Source organism: Anser brachyrhynchus (assembly GCF_964034855.1).
Source record: "Anser brachyrhynchus genome assembly, chromosome: 7".
Lineage (NCBI taxonomy): Eukaryota > Metazoa > Chordata > Aves > Anseriformes > Anatidae > Anser > Anser brachyrhynchus.
The window spans coordinates 13,970,213-13,975,634 of NC_137701.1; positions in this window are offsets into that span (position 1 = coordinate 13,970,213).

A 5,422-nucleotide genomic window follows, 5' to 3' on the forward strand; every position below is an offset into this window, starting at 1 on the left:
CGCCTTTGTCTTTTAACTTATTTGCTGGCTTTCTAACCATTGTCAGGACTATTTCTAAGATTTATTGTTTTAAGAGAATGATCAGCAAAAACCTCTTTCTAAATGTATAAATGTTCTGTTGTAATTTCTTATCTAAGGAATTCAAAGCTTGTAAATGTTCTTAAGTTCTCCATAAAATTGATAAAATATCAGTGCATAATATAAAAGATGCATTGAACAGCTGAGCTGTTAAGTCTGCAATGTAGTTCTCATGAGAAGACCTTTTTAATCCTTTTTCAAACATTTCAGTTTTGTTGCACTGACTGACAAGATTGAGGTGCAGGTTTTGAAGTAATGTGGGTTGGCTTCCAAATTGCTTCTGTGGTTGTTGTGGTAATTTTATTCACTTGATTTTTTTTAAATAATAATAAGAAAAAAGCATAGAGCAAAATGACTTTGAGTTACCTGATAGTGAAATGGAAAAAAAGTATTTTTTTATTAGTAGTAGAAATAGCCGTTTGCCAGTTTGTCATTCTCTGTTGGGGTTACAAGATATGCTGAAGAAGCATCATGTGGTGAAGGCACTTGGAGCTTAATGTTTATTTGACTATGCTCACCACTCCATTCCTTAATTATTGTCAACTTTTTTTACTAGGTGTAGGAGTAGACTCTTAACCTAAGCAAAATAGCAATGTTGTTAGCAGGATTTAGTAACATTTCAGCCAGCGCAGCTGGTCCTTTTCTGTGGAATATAATTTAATGACCAACTCTTGTCATCTAACTGCCTGTGGTTGGCATATCTTTCAGTGTAAATGGACATATTGAATCCCTAACAAGATTAGTAAGGCGTTTTCTTCATGCACTTCTACCAGTATCAAGAACATTAACTTCATTTCCTTTTTCTCAGGAAGATTGTGCTGGGTTTAACTGCTATAATTGAGGAGACTGGTCAGAGAGTATCCTGAAGCAGTGTATAAGGACAGTGTTGCTGTACTGCAGCCGTCTCTTATACTAGGTGTTACGTGTGGGGCCTTCTGTTGTTGCACTGTCTGCAGTTGTTTTGCTATGCAGAGCACTAAGAATGTATTGCCTAAGAATACTGAGGCTTTTACCTGCTTTTTTTACCTGCTTTTTTGCTAGAAAACTAAGATGAATTTCAGCTTAAATCTTTTGGCAGGTAGCAAAGGTGTTAGAAATGATTCATAATGAGATAGAAGACTTGGTAATTAGTATATCTAGCTTTTCATTGTAAATGCATTTTCAAACAGAAATCCTTACAGACATGGGAGTTCAGTTTCCTCTGAACTCTTAATGTAGTTGCTTCATCAAGTCTCAAATAAATTATGTATGTGCTGCTCAGAAGCTGCCCTATATAATTTATACCTCAATCAGAAAACTTGTGTGAACATCAGTTGCTTAGTAAGTCTAATGAGGGGTCGAACTAGAGTGAGGATATTTTTACATAAACACTTTCCTCACTTTTGCGTATTCCTTAGATGAATCACATTCACTTGTTATCAGTTTTCATACTTAATGTTTTTAGTGGCTTATGACTGCAAGTCAGTGTCCAGTACAAGCCATCTTCCCTGTCCCAAGGCATATTTTTGCAACTTAATCACAACACAGCACATCTTTGCCTCTACTCCTGCTGCAGTGTTGGGAGTGTTAATTTCAATATCAAGTTAACTACAGCTTCTGCTTTATTCTGCTTCAGAATTTCTGAAGTGCAGTGGTTTTTTTGTTTTGTTTTTGCAAAATGAAACTGCTTTGGGGAACACAGTACTAAGAGCTCTGTGTATGTGATCCAGAAATATTGGGTGGAAAAAAGGATGCAAGTTCTAAGCTTTTTGGTCCTGGATAGATCATGCACTTACCAGGTACCACCTCTTCTAACCAGGTAAGGAAATAAGTACTCTGTGTTCTGATTTGAACTGTTAAACCTCCTTATCCTAGAAACAATGAGCTGTGCCCCCAAGGGACTGCTGCTGAAACATTGATAAGTGTATTGAACTTGACTGCTAAATATGATCAGTGAAAATAAACAGCGGTGATAGACTGCAGTCATTGTAAGCAAGGGTCACTGTATTTGAAGTTGCTTATCAGTTCAGGCAGATAAGGCTGGCTTGCTTACGCGTGGTTTTCCACAAACAAAGGTCTGGGCATTTGTGTACAATCTTGCATCTTTAAAATAATAAAGGCTATGACTGCAGTTGGGAAATAATATAACCTCTCTGCACAGGTAACAGTGACTACCCAAGAATTAGATTAGGCCCTTAATTAGGACTTGGGCCTTTTGATGTTTTTTTAAAGTAGAAGCTCAAATCCTGAGGTACAAACCTCAGCCGCTCTTTTAAGAAGTAATTGTACTACAGGACATTTACGTAGAGCCTATACTATAGGTCACTGGTCTTTGCGAGGGACTTGATCCGTCCAAAAATGGATCTTTCATTTTGCCTGTTTAAAAAAAATAAATTACTAATGTAGTAATAAGGATAGGTGTTTTGATGTACTTGCAGAAAAACAGCTGGCCATGCTGATGATGGCAGTTGAAGTGAAACAGTTGGAATCTGTGGAGTAGGAGAATCTGAAATCTTTTAATATGATCCTTGCTGATGTACTAGGGTTAAGCCTAGAAGAGTGTAAACTTATTTTGGAAGAGTGGCTGAAAAGTTTAAAAGCATCTTGGATGATTGGGCACTTCAACATTCTGACCTGCCATAGTGGGGCACAGTGTAGGACACATTTTGCTTTCTTTGCTTCCTGGGCTTTACAAACCTTGGAATTTTTTCTTTCTCTATAGTAGATAACAGACACTAATGGAAGCCACCAGATACATCCCCATTTCAGTTACTTACGAGGGGAGTATGGCTGCAAGGATGCACACAGCTGTGACTTTGCATTTGAAGAGTTACTGCTGTGCCTGGGATGCAGAAAGAAATGTAGTGTCTCCGAACCATTCAAATCAGGAGATTCTTAATGTAAACCACTGGTGGCTTTTATGGTATGTGTCGCTCTTACGGTGATAAGAGTAGAAAAAGAGCTGATCTCATGATCTCACTGCAGTTCTTATTGCAGAGACCTCTCCCTTTTCAGGGATTTTGTGGCAGAGTATTGGTGAGGAGGGCAATCTTGACCGAGCCTTAGACAGTGTGGTCAAAGATCTGGCCAGAAGACATTTATCCCTCCCAGGGAAAGTCTTATGCAGAGCCTCCAGCAGAAAACAGCTTCACCATGCTGCAGGACACATGATCAACAGCCGGTCTTCTTGGAGCTGCCAGATGCTCACAAGGTAAGTGTCGCACTCACATCTGGGCAGATGATAACCCTTCATTTTCTCCTCTGCAAGAGGAGTTTCAAGTATGTGGGCCTGTCTGGCTTCTGGGCTAGGGTCCCCTACCTGCTTCTCCCCAGAGTCAGCCTGGTTTTTGGGTCCCTGTGTGCCCTTAATTATTTCAGAAGTGGTTTGTCAGCGCTCTTAGTGCACACAGCATTACAGGCTGGTGCAGGTAATGTGCATGAGGTTATGTGGCCATGGCTGAGGTGTGACTTTCAAATCCAGCTAAACCACTTTCACCCATCTTCTACATACAGCTTTGTTTCTCAGGTGTCAGGGTGTTCCTCTCAGCTGTGAGTATCTATACTGAGTGACTGTATTTTCAGTAACGCTAATCTATGGTAGAAAGAGCTTCAGATCCAAGCGAAGTCTAGAAAAAACCCTCATTTGGATCAGAGTTGGTTGAGTTTGCCATGTGTATTTTCTGATCCTCACATTCCACCTCTAAAAACTGAGCTAATGCTTCCCGAGTCCTAGCAGTGTACAGGGCGCTCATTATTTATTTAGGAAACACAGTGAGAGCTCTGAATGTGATGTGAGGTGGTAGCGTGGGGAAGAAGAGGAAGGAAACTTGTCTGACAATGCAACGGCTACAAACGAGGTTGTCCAAGTCTGCAGATCTGTCAAGAGGTTTCGCTGTAGACACGTTAAAGCCTTTCTCTTAGACGGAGTCAAAGTCAGATGTGTTTGAACGTATGACGTGTCCTTTTACATAGTGTCAAAGCAGAAGTTTGCTGTTGTAATGGTGTAGAATCACTTGAAAAATGACCTTTTAAGACTGGTGGCAATCAGCAAGTGGGGGAGAGCACTGAAAGCCAAGCTCGGGCTTTGTGGTGCTCTGCCACGGGATCAGAAAGGCTGTACAAAATGGCAGCTACCCTGGATGGGAGGCAGGCTCTTATTTATGCGCCTATGGATGCAACACCACAGCACTGACAATGGGAGTAAAAGAACTAAAATTGCCTATTACCCAATCAGTGCATTGCAGCACATTGAAGCAATATCGGGTAGCACTGTGGCAAGGGAGCGCGCTTCTTCCTCATAGCCAGCCTGCCCGCACAGGGGTGGGCACGAATGGAAAATGCAAAAACAATTCTTGCCCTTTGTTCCCATTCTCTGCATTTTTGCTAGGTTGAGGGCAGGCAGCTGCAGGAAAGGCGAGTGGTGTGCCTCGCCAAGTAGGGTGAGTACCACCAGTGGGGCTCCTGCAAGTGGGGCTTCTGCTCTTCCCAGGCTGGTGCTGGCTGCCCTGTGTGCTGCAGGGATGGGGCTACTCTCATATTCTGCACCGCAATGTTGGGTGCTGTCTCCGTACCTCACCATGTGGAAGTGACCCCTGTGCAGGAGCCTCTCACGTTCCTCAAATCCCACTGAAGTCTTTGGAACAGGACTGACGTGAGGTGTAAGCTCCATGCCATACATGCACCATGTCTCAGGATGCAGTTCCAGTGGCAGGGAGTGGTGGCAGGCAGCTAGTTCTCATTTCCTGCTGCATGCCTTTGTTGCCTGATAGTGCATCCATGCAAACAGTGATGTGTATCCATTTCAAACCCAGGGGGTATAGTACTGTCAGGTTGTAGTAGATAAACAAAATAATCAGAGATGTATAAGCCATCCCCAGCATCTCTTGGACATGTGAATGTGTCACAGGTAGGAAGAACACAAACACAGAAATCCAATTTCTAGGATCTCTGCTACAGCATCTTTTAAAAACATCAGCAGCAACAAACCAAAACCGAAGCCTTTGTCTAGACGCTTGTTTCCTAATGCTGAATGCCAGGAGTTATTTCTCTTGTACCTTTCTGGAGACTTTCTGGCTGGAGAATGTTCTCTTTCCAGAGGAAATCCTTTTAACTTTTAGCAGCTTGAGACTCTAATTGGATGAAATAATAGCTTGGCACTCCCCCAAGCAATATGATTTTTATCTTTTTTGTTGTCTGCAAAAGTCTGGCTTGTTCCAGTCTTGTGAGTCATGGAGGGAATGTGGATGGTAGAGGATGCTGGTGTCCAGACCGGGCTCTGGGTGATGTAGGCACGCGGTCCTCAGTGGGACATGGCCATGGAGGGCTGAGGTGTCCTCCCCAAAGCTGGGGTGGTTCTGCCTGCCCC